The following is a 16,378-nucleotide window of genomic DNA, read 5'->3' on the forward strand; positions in this document are numbered from 1 at the left end:
TAATCTGTATATGTTGGGGGGGGGAATAACTCTGCCCTCCAAAAGTGGTAGATATGGCATTTCAGAAGCCTGTGCAATCTACTGTCTTTATTTCAGAGTCTGAAATAATACATGAATGCTCTTGGCAAGGGATACCAATGTCTTCGGTGAACAGTACTAATGGGGGAGAGCGTCCAAGCATGCCAATGTGAAAGCCCTCCTGTGAGATCAATAAATGATACAGTGATGGGAAGTGTTGGTTTTGTCTCTTTGTAAATCAAGATTTAAAATTCTCTGCTTAAGCTCTGTCCAGGTTTCATCCAAGCCTAGCATGGATACACGATGAGCCAGGTATTTGTTCCTTCCATGAAGACTGCTGTCTCTCAGAACTAATTGGGCTAGTGATTCACCTCCCAAAATTTGTTTAAGCCAATACTTCAACTGGCAGAATCGTAATTGAGCCTCGTCTAAGACAGAGCCAAGTTCTAGCTGGACAAGCATGTTACCAACGGAACAGGGAACTCAAAACAAGGATCTTAGAAATTTAAATTATACAGCTTCTATGGCACAGATATCCTTGTAAATGCAATACTGTGTGCCATTCAGCAAAACATTTAGCATTTTGGCTTCAAAAAATTTAATTGCTGCAGGCACGTAATTGTAACGCTTATGGGTTGAATATCTCATAATTGCATTAGAGGCTGTTTGAGTTCACAATGAAAGGATTGAAGAGTGAAGCTTCCAAGGAGGAGATGCCTGGAAGTAGATGCCAAGATATTTGAAACTTCAATGTGATAGTTATTGATTTTCCAGGCATGGGATTCATTGTCAACTATCAGGAAAGTCTTACTGACTGCATACCTACACAGTAATATAAATACAAAAACACATTATGTACATATAGGTTACTAAGTGTCTGAATGTATTTATGTCCCCCAACACACATTATTAGCCTCAAGAATCATAGTTATATTGGTACATAGTTAGATATAACTGTATTTTTTTCCCCAGTCTGTTCTGTTTTTACTTCTGTACCAAGCCAATAGAAGGAATAATTATCAGCTGACCCTAATCAATAATACTTTTTCCTCTGACTGAATAAGCTAGTTTCATCTGATAATCAGCCTCAAAATTTTAGCTGAGGAAGAAGAGATTCAGTACTACGCTACTGAATCTATTATGCATTATATTTCTTTCCCTGGAGATTCTGTGAAGGGCTTTTTTTTCTTTCTAACCCCTTTATTTGACTCCAATTTTTTGCTGTTACATATGTACACAATATAGGAAATCCAGCCTCTCTTTTACTTCTAAGACAAGGATGGGCAGCCCTTGTAGGCCCCTAATACTTGTGTGCATGTATGTATGTAGCTTCCAGATCCCATTCAATCCCCCAAGATTTTAACAATGAAAATTTAACTGAGTGATTTTTTACTGATCTGTATTGGAAAATAAAAAACAACAGGTGCATTCAGTGTTCTACTGTTTTAACATAACTACAAAAATTAGACTTAAAATCCCATCAGGGCTTCTCTGGTGACACTATACTGCTATCATCTTACCCTACTTCCCTTATCAGAAAAATTAGTAATAATGAAGTATTTTATGGGTGCAGAAATGCTCTCTGTAACATACATGATACCACTCTACCTGACATAGGCTAAGCTAAAACATCCACAGTTGAGTACTTTATTTATCACATTTATATAGCTGCCCATTTCATCATAAAATGACTCTATGCAGCTTACAATAAAAAACTAAATGTTAAAAACTACAATTAAAAGACATCAACAATAGTATTAATAACAAGATAGTGGAGAAAACTGATGTTATAAACAATGCAGCCATCTCATCAAATTGCCATTTCTTTGAGATCCCCAGGCCTGCTGACATCGCCATGTTTTAGTTGACACAGCCATGCTTTAAGGGATTTCCAGAAGGATGTCAAGTATGGGGCAAATCTCATCTCAGGGGGCAGGGGATGATGTTCCACAGGGCGGGTGCCATGGCAGAAAAGGCCCATCTATTAAGTCCTGCCAGATGAAATTCTTTCACAGACAGGATCCGCAGCATACCCTTCTGCCAGACCTGATGGGATGGGTGGATGTAATCAGGTAGAGGTGGTCCCTCAAATAACCCAGCCCCATGCCATGAAGGACTTTAAAGGTCAAAACCAGCACCTTGAATTGGACCTGGAAGCAAACTGGCAATCAATGCAGTTTGTGGAGCAGAGGTGTAACGTGTGCCATTCTAGGTGTACATATAACTGCCATGCCACTGCATTTTGCACCAGCTGAAGCTTCTGGATACTCTTCAAGGGCAGCCCCCAGTGAGTTTTTTTAATGGTCTCCAACACTATAACCACTACACCGTACTGGCTCTAAGATATTAAAATTTACTTTTTTTACAAATCAATCTTTTTAACATTGGTGAAATCTCTTTTTTCAGAAATCAGATTGTGGGGGAAATTGGTAAGATATAATCCCCTCCTTTGCTCACAATCAGAACTGGGTGTAGATATTCTGATAATTATGCAGAAGCTGGATCCCAATATATTTTGGCACATGGGCAATTACGTCCTCTAAGAATTGGAGGGAAGGTATCTCCAAATTTCTCTTGTATAGACATTAAATACTTATAAATTTTCTCCCTCAATGACTATAGATATATGTAAAGAATGTATTTAATGCAATAAAGAATAGAAGCAATAGAAGCAAAGGATGCAACAGAGTACATTATGTGAAAAGAATGCTCTTAAAGAAACAGACTCCGTAATACAAATCAAATGCTTGCACTTCATTTTCTGTAGGGATTTAGAAGCTACACAGTTTATCTTTTATATTGTCATTTTTTGACACTGAAGGCAGGGTGGTAATATTCATTCATTCATTCATTCATTCATTCATTCATTCATTCATTCATTCGATTTGTATGGCTGCCCATCTTAGAGCACAATTCTGAGTGGCTCACAACAGTAACAAAACTACAATTCATAAAGACAAAAACTAAAATCAATCTTTTGCATCTACCACTTAATGCAACAAGGCAGAAACTCTACCAACTTGAATTGCTTACTGTTTTTTTCACACTGCTATAGGTCAGTCTAGAAGTTGGAATATGTAAGGATGACATTCACAATAAAACAAAATAATTTAAATGAAACAGAACCAGTAAAACTGCACTATTAAAATAATAATTAAAACTATAAAAAAGGACTATACCCTTTTCTGTACATATGTTGGTTGTAACACATAATATGCATGGAAAAATGGCAAATTTAATCATTTTCATCTATTCAGAAAAATGAAGTTGGCTGCAGTTCCTCATTTTTTGCAAGAGTTCACTATTTTTCAAGTCAGCAATTTATAGTTCATCCCATTTCATAAGCACCTTATCACTGCCCCATGAGTTTTCATTTTCTATAAGCAAACATGCGCCAGAGGTATAACAAATATAACACATATATTGTTTATTTAACCCTATCAATCATATTACTGAAATGAGAACTTACATGCTCCCATTGGGATACAATTATCTTTTCGTTAAACAATTTTATTTTTTTAAATAACCACTTTTGAGGGGGAAAATGGTCTTGTAATAAGATGTGATGCAGAAGTTACTTTGCTATACTGAATTATGACTTATCAGCTACATTATGCTTATTCTCTTCCCACTGTGAGCAATGGAGAATTAATCTTGATTAATTCAAGATGACTTGTGAAAACAGGTCAGACGCAGGAGAGATTGCCTAAAGAGATCACTTGTTTTTTTGTCTCCCCCATCCCCCAGAGCAGAGAGATTGGAGAGGAAGGATTACAAGAGAGTAAACAGGCACACAATGGAGAATACACCACGTTTGGGGCTGCCAGCGATACCGCATTCCTTTCAATGTATATTCCCCATTGTGTGCCTGCTTTCTGTGTTATAATCCCTTCCTCTCCAATCTCTCCACTCGGGGGGGGGGAGAAAAAATGGATCAGTACATGTTGTCCTAATCATAATGGTGATCACATGATTGAGAGATACTGCAAAGGGCATTGGTTGCAAAGTTATTTTTTCAGCACTGTCATAACTTTGAATGGTCACTGAACGAGGCAGTTGGTCAGTGAGGACTACCTGTATTATTTAGTGTTTTTCTTACATTTTATAATAACAAACATATAATTGATTTCCAAGTAACTTTTCTGTATATAATTTATTTTTAATGGACCATGGCTCCTACAACAGAAATACAATGTGTGATCCTTTCAATATTCCTGGAATCATACCTGCTTCTTACAACATGAAAATTACAGTGCAACAAAATCTTACTGATGGCACTAAATATATTAACTGTATACTACGTATATTATAGCCTTTGGTTCAGATAACAACCAGAGAAAGAAACTACTTTTTTTTTTTTTAATCTTTGCTGTCTGACTTGCTACATAAGGATGACACATTAAATAAACCCTGGAAGGAAACCTTTATAACTTGTCAACTGTGCCTGCTTTCAGGAGGAGCCAGTAGCCATGACCACACACTATAAATCTGTTGGTAAAGAAGAATTCCCAAGTATCCTAACTTTCCATGACAGGCAAATTTGTCTTGCTTACTGATTCAATCAACCACAAATTAATACAGTTTCCATCATATTTGAAGCCAAAGGACTTTATAATCTTACCAAGTGCAACTCTTACCCCAGAACTAGGTGTACTTTAAGCTGAAAACTAATTTTTTTTAAAAAAATGGAAGTAGGTATAAACAACTTGCTAATAGAAATTTCCTTATCATCTTCACTATGCAGTACAGGTAGTCCTCGAGCTATGACAGCAATTGTTTGGTCTAGGCACAAGGCTAGAAACCAGGATACTGTGAGTTCTAGTCCCACCTTAGGCATGAAAGCCTGCTGGGTGACTTTGGGCCAATCACTGTCTCTTAGCCTAACTCACCTCACAGGATTGTTGTTGTGGGGAAATAGGAGGCGGAAGGAGTATTAGGTATGTTCACTGCCTTGAGTTATTTATAAAAACAATAAAAGGATTTAAAAAATCTAAAGCATAAAACAAAAATAAAACCAAGCAACTTGCTTATCAGCCCTGATTTTCAAGAAACAAAGAAAGACTTTATTTGAAATTTATATGACCAGGCTCAAATTATCCTACTTCGGACACATTATGTAAAGACCTAGCTCTCTGGTGAAGGCTCTAAAGATGACTGTAAACAGATGCCAAGATATTTGAAAACCTTCACCTGCTCAATTTGGTAGTTACTTATCTTCCAAATATGGTAATGGTTAAGCACATCGCTTGGTGAATATAACCATCTTGGTTTTCATATGGTTGACTTCTAGTATCTCAGTTTTATTTGTTGATGTAAACATTAAATAAAAGAAGGACCAGGATACATCCACGTCCACCCTAGGTGCTGTTTTTTTCATTGTTTTTGTGGTTTTATTGTTGTTGTGAGCTGCCCAGAGTTGTGCTTTAAGATGGGCAGCCATTCAAATCAAATCAAATCAAATCAAATCAAATCAAATCAATCAATCAATCAATCAATCAATCCTTATTTCACTCCCTTAGAAGTTGGAATAGGATCAGTCTCCACTATTTGAGCATTGGACCTGTGTTACAGTCCCTTCATGCAACATCATAATTAGCTGCAGAAGTTGGCTATTAATTGAGGAAGCAACTACAACTTCTCAGGAAGGATTGAATCAAATATCATTTTCAGATCTGTGAAACCAGCATAGAAAGCACCTCCAGGAGGGTTAAAATGCTTCACAAAGAAATGGTGCAGTGATGTATCGATCAGCAATTGCAAAATTTGATCTAAATCCAGCTTGCTCCATTGCTAAGATTCTTTCTTGGGCCAGTCCCCACTGCTGTTGTTAAAGTGAGTATCGTGGGTCGTTGAGCAAGCACCTCCTCCCAACTTCCTGCTGGCTTCCAACAACCAAAGTCAGTGGTGAAGCCAGCAGGAATTTGCAAATCTCAGGTGACTCGCAAGCAGGCCAGCAGGCAGTTAAGTGGCTGCTGCCAGGTGGGACAGGGTGTACAAGCAGCAGGGAGGTGAAGCATGAGCATGGTGGGGCTTGGAGTGGCTGTTGCTGGGTGGATTGTGTATGTCAGTGGCAGGGCCTGGGGTGGCTGCTGCCAGGTCGGGAAGGGTGTGCACGTCGCCGGGGAGGCACGACACAAGAGCCATGAGGCTCGGGGAGGGTGCATGGGTGGGGAACACTTACCTGAGCAACTTGCAATATTCCCTGCTGGCTTCCCTTCTGACTTTGCTTGTTGGATGCTGGCAGGGAAAGTCACTCAGATTGCGATCACATGACCGCAGGGGTGTTGGGCCAGCCAGAACTTCCAGGACTGGTCATAACCACCACTCATTCAACACCACTGTAACTCTGAATGGTTGCTGAATGTGTGGCCATTAATTACAGGACTACCTATATCTGCAAAATTCAAAGAAACCTGTAGAGAAACCATATTATCAAATGAGCAAACAACTTATGCTGCAGCTTTAAATATATATAACATTAAGCTGTTCAGATGTAAGATGTACAGCAAACATCTTTGACAAATGAGACAGAGATGTTATTGTAGATCAAACCAGTTCACTAAAAACAGAGATGCTCATGCCAAATTATAAATAAATTCATGCAAAGCATAAGCAGAAATCAGAAAATTTCATTATTTTAGTGTTGAATACAAAATATTCTGTCAGTATATGCATATAGACTACAAGGAAGAAATAGTATTTGGAGTAATTTTAGTAATCTATAAAATTGTACAGATTACTAAAATTATTTATAATTCATTTTATAGATTACTAGACCCATATGAGAGCCAGTTTGGTACAGTGGTTAAGGCATCAGGCTAGGAACTGCAAGACCATTAGTGTTCCTCTTCCCCTGATTTATTCAAGTACTGTAAATTAAGAATGCATACAGAATTAGAGCTGTACTTATTTGGAAATGACCTGACATAATCGCTTCTTAATTATCATTTTATTATCACTTAATATTAAAAACATTGTTATTATTTATTGTTGAACACTTAAATGGCAAAAAGTTTCAGTGTTCAACAACAAATAAATTACAATGTTTTCAACAGACTGCCTATCAGTGGGCTAGAAAGTGGTTACAGACCTGACTCCTATGGCAAATACTGCACATATTCAAATTAAATATTTTTAATAACAATTTATTATTAGAATTATTATTGGCAATGAGTACTCAGTACAAACATTCATTTATTGTGTCATTCTTCTCTTGTTGCCTTAATATAAATCAGAGAAACAAAAGGAGAAATGCAAACTCCTAAAAATAAAAACATGAAAACAGCAGTCTCAAAGTTATAAAAATTGTGTAATACAGTTAAATGGTATAAAATGGCATTTAGAAAACTTGAAACTTACAAAATCTTTACCAACTGCTTAAAGATTTATAAAGCAGTCATCATATAAATTGCCTCAGGAAGAACACCCCATAAATAAGCCATGTTTAGTACACAATTGAAAAGGCCCTCAATTTAAGTTATTAATGTACATGTGGTTATTGTAAGGAAACAGGTACCTTAAATACCATGGTTCTAAACTGTAAATGACATAAATGGTAAAGTAAAATTTTTGAATTAGTTGTAAGTAGAATTGACATAACAAAGCTATAACACTCTGTCCAATCTAGCAATTTAGCAGCCACGAAGTATACTAAATGCAGTTTACAATCTTCAAAGACAGCCATATAAACAACACATTGTAATATCTAACCTTTACAAAGCATGGATAACTGATGTCTAGTTTTGTCTAAGAACAGTCATCACTAGTATTCCAACCCAAGCTGATAAAAGTTGCTCAGTGAAACAAAAGCATACCCACTCCTAGCAACAAAGAGAGATCAAGAAACCCTGTTCCATTAGATAAGTGTAATTTCTTCTAGCATAAGATGAACATCATTTTTTTGAGCAGATTACTCATCTACTCAAAGTACCTGACTTGTCTGGATTGGCAAGCTTATTGGACTTCACCCTGTCATTACATGGTTTAATACTTTTAACACACTGATTTAATACTTCTACCACTTCTCTTCCAATTGTCCAGAAGGATAAAGTTGGGTAACACCCACAAACTGATGACAACTCATTCCATACCTCAGATTACCTCAATCAATCATTTCACATGGATACTAAATAGTACATGGAATAACACAGAACCCTATAGAACAAATAGCATAAAATACCAAGGAACTGAGCAGTAGTCTTCCTGGAATAAACTCTTCAGGTAAGAATAGAATTACTGCCAAAATGTCTCTAAATCTAACCACAATCTAATCCTGAAGGATATAATGGTGTGAATACATGAAAAACTGTTGAGAATTCTAGGAATGATAGGAATGTCCCATCTTTTTTCCTGACACTGTCACCTATCACAACAGCAAAGATGACTAGACAAGCGGTTCTGAAATGGTCTGTAATTGTGGCTTAGGACCTAGGTGGTTTGGAGGCCTAATGTGACATATTTGCAGAGCATTTGAGAAAAAAAATGATCATACTGGCTATGAACCAGGATAGGCTGTAGTAATATCCAGAATCCTGCTTATCTGTTGTTGAGTTTTTGAATTTTTGACAAGATACAGAGTTAATTATTTAAATGTTAACAATGTGAATATGACAGTTACATACATGTCTTTGCAGCTGCTATTGGGGTCAAAATGAATGAAACAAAATTAAATCTATCTTTTCTTTTGTTGTCCAATCAGGAGCCAAGATAAAGTGAAACATTAAAAGTCAAGGGCATCATCTTGTCAGAGCTGGGTACATTTAAATCCCATTGATTTCAACTGAATATACAGTGGGGCAAAAAAGTATTTAGTCAGCCACCAATTGTGCAAGTTCTCCCACTTAAAAAGATGAGAGAGGCCTGTAATTTTCATCATAGGTATACCTCAACTATGAGAGACAAAATGGGGGGGGAAATCCAGAAAATCACATTGTCTGATTTTTAAAGAATTTATTTGCAAATCATGGTGGAAAATAAGTATTTGGTCAATATCAAAAGTTCATCTCAATACTTTGTTATATATCCTTTGTTGGCAATGACAGAGGTCAAACGTTTTCTGTAAGTCTTCACAAGGTTTTCACACACTGTTGCTGGTATTTTGGCCCATTCCTCCATGCAGATCTCCTCTAGAGCAGTGATGTTTTGGGCCTGTCGCTGGGCAACACGGACTTTCAACTCCCTCCAAAGGTTTTCCATGGGCTTGAGATCTGGAGACTGGCTAGGCCACTCCAGGACCTTGAAATGCTTCTTACGAAGCCACTCCTTCGTTGCCCGGGCGGTGTGTTTGGGATCATTGTCATGCTGAAAGACCCAGCCACGTTTCATCTTCAATGCCCTTGCTGATGGAAGGAGGTGTTCACTCAAAATCTCACGATACATGGCCCCATTCATTCTTTCCTTTACACGGATCAGTCGTCCTGGTCCCTTTGCAGAAAAACAGCCCCAAAGCATGATGTTTCCACCCCCATGCTTCACAATAGGTATGGTGTTCTTTGGATGCAACTCAGCATTCTCTCTCCTCCAAACACGACGAGTTGAATTTAGACCAAAACGTTCTACTTTGGTTTCATCTGACCATATGACATTCTCCCAATCCTCTTCTGGATCATCCAAATGCTCTCTAGCAAACTTCAGACAGGCCCAGACATGTACTGGCTTAAGCAGGGGGACACGTCTGGCACTGCAAGATTTGAGTCCCTGGCGGCATAGTGTGTTACTGATGGTAGCCTTTGTTACTTTGGTCCCAGCTCTCTGCAGGTCATTCACTAGGTCCCCCCATGTGGTTCTGGGATTTTTGCTCACCGTTCTTGTGATCATTTTGACCCCACAGGGTGAGATCTTGCGTGGAGCCCCAGATCGAGGGAGATTATCAGTGGTCTTGTATGTCTTCCATTTTCTAATTATTGCTCCCACAGTTGATTTCTTCACACCAAGCTGCTTGCCTATTGCAGATTCAGTCTTCCCAGCCTGGTGCAGGTCTACAATTTTGTTTCTGGTGTCCTTCGACAGCTCTTTGGTCTTGGCCATAGTGGAGTTTGGAGTGTGACTGTTTGAGGTTGTGGACAGGTGTCTTTTATACTGATAACAAGGTCAAACAGGTGCCATTACTACAGGTAACGAGTGGAGGACAGAGGAGCCTCTTAAAGAAGTAGTTACAGGTCTGTGAGAGCCAGACATCTTGCTTGTTTGTAGGTGACCAAATACTTATTTTCCACCATGATTTGCAAATAAATTCTTTAAAAATCAGACAATGTGATTTTCTGGATTTTTTTCCCCATTTTGTCTCTCATAGTTGAGGTATTCCTATGATGAAAATTACAGGCCTCTCTCATCTTTTTAAGGGGGATTACTTGCACAACTGGTGGCTGACTAAATACTTTTTTGCCCCACTGTACTTAGTGAATTATGTGTCACATTAACATATACTAAAGTTTGGGTAGACCAAGTGTTATCTGTTAAGTTCGTTGTGTTTCTTCTAATGGGCAAAACTTCATCTTTTAATCGGCTTCTAATTTTTTAAAAAAGCTATAGAATAATATCACGAAAGTTATGTACCAATTCATATATTTGCACACTACCTTGACTACTAGTTTTACTTTTTTTGGTAAAGAAAGACACTATGTTTCATTATTAAATTACAGTTTCAGCCAAGAGTATCACCATAAGTTAAAATAATATGGTAAAACAGTAGCTTTGACACATTTTTTCATCCATAGAACACTGCATATGAGTTGTCAAAGAACATGTTAAGTGTTAAATGCAGATTGTGTATCACAGAACATACTGAAAAGCCCTGGGGCATGTTCAGTATATCTTGGGCATTCTTTTAGCATGCTGGGACTTTTTTTATAAATTCTCACAAGTCTATTTTAAATCATAACAAGCTCTCCCATATGGTCATTAGAAAAATTATCAAGATTTCTCTTTATCTTAAAATGCCATGACCTACAAAATAGATTTTGTTGTGGTATAGAGAATAACAAATTAATAGTGTTGCCTACAGAGAACAGGGTATTTTGGAAAGGATCCTTACAAAAGCATAATAAATTCAGGGAACTCACATCGAAGTAAAGATTATATTCGGAAAGCTGCATAAAAAACATAGGATAGGGTCAGCTGAAAAGAAAACAGAATGTACATTAGAAGCATTTTTGTAGGAAAAAAAGTCCATATGATGACAACACTTATGTACAGGTAGTCTCGTCTTATAATTATTCAGTTAGTGACCATTCAAAGTTATGATGGTGCTAAAAAGTGACTTACAAGTGGTTCTCACACTTACGATCGTCACAGCATCCCCACGGTCACATGATCAAAATTTGGGCACCTGGCAACTGGCATGTATTTACAATGGTTGCAGCATCCCAGGATCATGTGATCACCATTTGTAACCCTCCCAGCCAGCTCCCAACAAGCAAAATCAATGGGGAACCACATAATTCACTTAACAACCATAGTGATTCACTTAATGACTGCCACAAAAATGATGTAAAATCAGGTGCAGTCACATGATGCCTTGCTTAATGACCACACCACTTAACGATGAATTTTCCGACCCCTATTATGGTTGTGAGTCAAGGACTACCTGTAAGTTGAATGGAAAAACTTTTCCATGTTATGTCCACCATCTACTACTAAGAATCTTCTCAAGCAGCTTTGTAAAAAAAATGATTTTGAGAAACTGAATGGAACACAAAATTGTGTGAAAAGCACTGTTTAGAATTACTGTAACCCACATGATCTTGCATATTTTATAAAGATGCTAGGCTTTTGACACAGGGGTTTTGTTTTGTTGTTTTTTTATCAGTCTTTTACAGATCTTATGAAATGCAACTTTGAGTAAAGAATAAGCAGCATAACAAACTCTCCCTTTGAAATACACGTAGTCCCCAGAATAAGAACACCCAGGTTACAGACAACCCATAGTTAAGAACAGAGCCTACTGTAGCAAAATTCAAGTTAAATACACAATGATTCGAGTTAAATGCACAAGGATTCGAGTTAAATACACAATGGCTTGAGTTCATTACACAATACTATTTATACAGTATTATACAATAATACTGTTTCAGCTTACATACAAATTCAACTTAAGGACAGACTTTGGGAACAGAACTTGTTCTTAAACTGGGGACTACCTCTATGTACAAGCGCCAAAAATGGTCCTAGAGGTTCAAGACACCCACACCCAATTTATACAGATGACACAGAGAGAATTTGGAAGCATTATTAATAATTAAACTTAGATAAAGTATACTAATTTGAGAATTTCTCCATATTAACCATACACAGAGATAATCATTGTTACAGAAGTGATGCCTCTGACTTGAAACAAGAATATAGCAGTTGCTTCATTCTATGGTATCTTTCCCTCAACAAGTGAGATAGTTCATTAAATAAAACATCAGATCTGACAGGCTATCTCTCTGCACATACTTGCAAAGGTATCTCTTTCAGCAGCTTTCTGAAATCCTGTATCTAATTTCCCTCTGTGGGGCATACTCTGAAGCTCTAATCAAAAAATGAAAGTTAATCACTATTTATAAAATATCTTCTGTTGAATTCAATGGAATTTATTTCCAATTAATATGTTAAAACCAGGAATTATGAAAAAACTACATAAAAATCAATATAGCCTGTGTTGGTCATGGACAAAGGCCTTTAAGAGCTACTTAATAAAAGAATAAAACTTGGATTACAGAATTTTTGCACATTTGCCACAGAAATAGTTTCAGCCTGTGATAGCTTAATTTATTATCTATTTTTAAAAGCACATCTTGTTTTAATTACTGGTTAACTTCATATGCTGTAATTATATAAAATTTTGTTTAAGTTCTGTGAATTCCAACTGCTTTAACACAATAATTACTTCATTTTAAGCAACCTATATAATAGTGATTCAGTATAATTTCAAATAAAAGTGACATGCTTAGTTTCTTACTCAATTATTTTCCTCTGCACAGTGGAAAGTGGATATGAATTCTGAATTCTACATTTACAATATTAAAACATAAAAGATATAACACAAGGATATTTTTGCAACAAAGAGTACAGCACATTTGAGACTTTTAACCTATGTCTATATTTATTATAATAGATTATTTCCAAAACTGCAGTTAATGAATAGCATGTATATAGTATATTTATCAGTTACATTGTTGAATTCTTTCATTATGGATTGTGTCATTCCACCATTCTTCTCCTCTCACAATGTTTTATGTGTTTCTACTTCCCATCAATTAGAAGCATTTCTAATGTCATCTTATGGCTTTGCCAGTACACAAAGTATAGGGCAAGAATTTGAGATAGTGACTCATGACAACTATGTCAGAATTCTAGCTTGTTTCAATTACACACAATCAAGATATATATTTTCAATATGCTTCTGGGCTTACCTCTCAAACAGCCACAGCTGTTTGAAACATGCTAAACAGTGCCTCAAAGTGAAGAGTGGAAAGTACTTTCAGAGACGGACAGATTAGAGATGAGATAGTTATCTATCATTCTCATACTTTCAACATACTAGAGACTAAACAGAACAAGGTGTATCTAAACAGTTGCAGTTGAACATATTCCACCTGTATTACTTAAAAATATTTAGTAACTGTATTATGTGGTGCATTAACTTTAATAACTAACTCAGAAAATACAACCTATGATGAAAGCTATTAGAAATAACCTACTGCTGAATTTAAGAGAACAGGCTTTCTTTTACCTGTTGACACTGAGAGTGGCAAAGTAGGGAATTAAAAGCTAGTTAGCTTAACATTTGCTTTGAATCTGGATCTAATTCTGTTAATAACTGACAGCCAATATTCTATATTTCATTTATACAATATTACTTATATATCAATATTTTATTTACAGAAATCTATTATTTAAATACAGGTAGAATAGTGTGTTTAATTCTGGTTATATCGCAAAGGATACTGGGAATGCAGAAAAACAAAGGGTAGAATAGTACTCCTCTTATAAAAGATAAAACATGTAGACTTTGAAGATATAAAATTTCATCTAGTATGGAGCAACTGAATAGGAAGAAGGCTGTCTCCTCTCAAAATACTGTACAGTACTAGAACCTGAGGTTATCAAATATATCAGGATGGAGGAAAAAGGCAAGTTCTTCTTTATAGAGCATACATTTCAACCTGTAGAATTCACTATGTAAAGGTGGAATGATACAGTAAATGTCTGAATATAACAATAATGAATATGCATATTTATGACTACAAATACAGCATGATTTTGAGTTCTAATCAAACACATCTGAACCACATTCGGTTGGAGAAGGCCAATCTAGGGCTCTGTTAGAATCCAAGTTGCAAAATCTATTCAGTAAATGAAGCAGAACTATCCTTTTTAATGTTGATATAGGAACAGAATGACCATTTATCAAATATTTGAGCAACAAAACTAGCACTTATTCTTCTGTAACACAACTTTAAAAAATGAAAGCTAACTATTAAACAAACATTCAACAAAGTATCCTATGAGATTCTACCAGGAAAAATGACAAAATGTGGGCTAGTCTATGTTAGATAGAGAATCAATAAAACAATCATATCAACCAAGTATACATCAATGGCTCTGGGTCAAACTAGAGGGAATGGTTGAATAATGTACCACAAGGGTACATTCTTGATTTTCTACTACATTAGAGTACAAGATTCAGGAGGATTATTACAACTTGGAACAGTGAATGAAAAACAGCAAAATGAATTTTAACAGAAGCAAATTCAAAGTCTTATATTTTGGGAAGACTATACCAGGCAGCAGTACATGCAAAAAGGAACTGGATGTCTTAGAGGAAATTAAGTTGAACATGAGCCAACAGTGCTGTGCAGTTGCAAAAAAAAAAAAAAAAAAAAAGCAGTCCTAGTTGTGTTCATCAACACAAATATGTCATGATCAAGAGAAATCATTATTCCTCTCTAGTCTGTATTGTTCAGACTGCTCCTAGAATATTGTGTCCTATTCTGGGCACCACATTTTAGAAAGGACACTGATAAACTCAATTTTGTCCAGAAGAGGACAGCCAAGATGATAAAGGGCCTAAAAAAAAAAAGTATGAGGAATAGTTGGAGGCATTAGGTATGTTTAGTGTGCAGAAAGAAGACTGCACTGAGATCTAATCTTCCAAGTCTACGAAGGGCTGCCATGTAGAAAATGGGGCAGAATTGTTCAGGATTGTTCCAAAACAAAGGACAAGAAACTGTGGGTTTAATACCACAAAATATTTCCTAACAGTAAGTGATCTTAAAAAATGCCCAGGAGATTATGTAGTCTCCTTCAACTGAAGTGCTTAAACAAGACTGCATGGTAATGTCTCAGGAATGCTATATTACTGGATTCCTGTGCTGAACAATGGGTTGGACTAGATGTTCTCCAAGATTCCTTCCAACTTTTATATTATCTTATTCTGTTTTCAGGAGCAAATGTTTCAATAATAAAATATTTTGTTCTTGTTTTATGACACCAAGATTACATTGCTTTCTATTTTTTTTTTTATCTGCACTCAGTCGTTACCGACTCTGCAGTGACTGCTTTTGGACGAGTCCTTTGCAGTTTTCAAGGCAAGGTGTTTTGGAAGTGGTTTGCCAGTGCCTCCTTCCTAGAGCAGAGCCCAGCTGGTGAGCGCAGGAGGCGGGGTTTCCGTTGCTTCGTGCCTTTTTCGGGTGAGCGCGGCTTCCGCGCTTACCATCAACTGCTCCCGACTCCTTTTGCAAGGCGCCGCCAGCATTTTTCCTCCCACCGGAGTGAGAGTACCCATTTACCTATTCACGTAAGTTTTCAAACTGTTGGGTTGACAGGAACTGGGGGAGGAAGCAGGAGCTCACTCTGCTACGCGAAGGCTGGGCTCGAACCACTGAAGTGTTGACCATTTCTGGCCGGCAACTTTCAGCATCATTAAGCCGCTGCACCACTGCGTCCCCTTTCTCCTATTTACCTAGATTTTAACTTTTTAACGTTAACTGTTAAACACTAAAGAAATTCAGGACAGTTATGACATCAATATATAAATTCTTCTTTTAATTTGGTAGTGAAACTCTGCTATAAAATTATAAATGTGTTTGAGAATCTAGACCCATTACATCTAAGAATCTTTTTTATCATTTCAACATATATTTATCAAAAAGTATGGGAAGGAAGCAAAAACAGATTTTTCAACCCAGCACTAAATAGCAATATATTTGATGCCAATTTCAAATGAGATTTAATAATTGAGTATGAAGCATTATTCTTTATGTCCTTGAAATATATATTTTAGAATACTTTCCATGATTATGCTTGGTATTAATTTATAAGATATTCTTCAAGGACAATATTGACATTCAATACATACGTAACATACAGTATCTGG

The 16,378-nt window shown here is 36.7% G+C and overlaps 1 protein-coding gene across 4 annotated transcripts in view; it reads right to left on the minus strand.

Moving 5' to 3' along the window:
* SNX13 (sorting nexin 13) overlaps positions 1-16,378 on the minus strand; it is an 84,267-nt gene that overhangs the window by 56,783 nt on the left and 11,106 nt on the right. Inside the window, exon 2 of one of the 4 annotated variants that reach the window (XM_088150670.1) lies at positions 6,200-6,431. The exons of the other annotated variants lie outside the window; for them this stretch is intronic. The gene's annotated coding sequence lies outside the window, so the exon portion shown is untranslated. The remainder of the gene's footprint in view (positions 1-6,199; positions 6,432-16,378) is intronic. 4 annotated transcript variants of the gene reach the window in all.

This window comes from Python bivittatus, unplaced genomic scaffold, assembly GCF_059951505.1.
Source record: "Python bivittatus isolate LINGU-HERP-01145 unplaced genomic scaffold, Pbiv_v1 ctg000610_np1212, whole genome shotgun sequence".
In the NCBI taxonomy this organism is placed as follows: Eukaryota; Metazoa; Chordata; class Lepidosauria; order Squamata; family Pythonidae; genus Python; species Python bivittatus.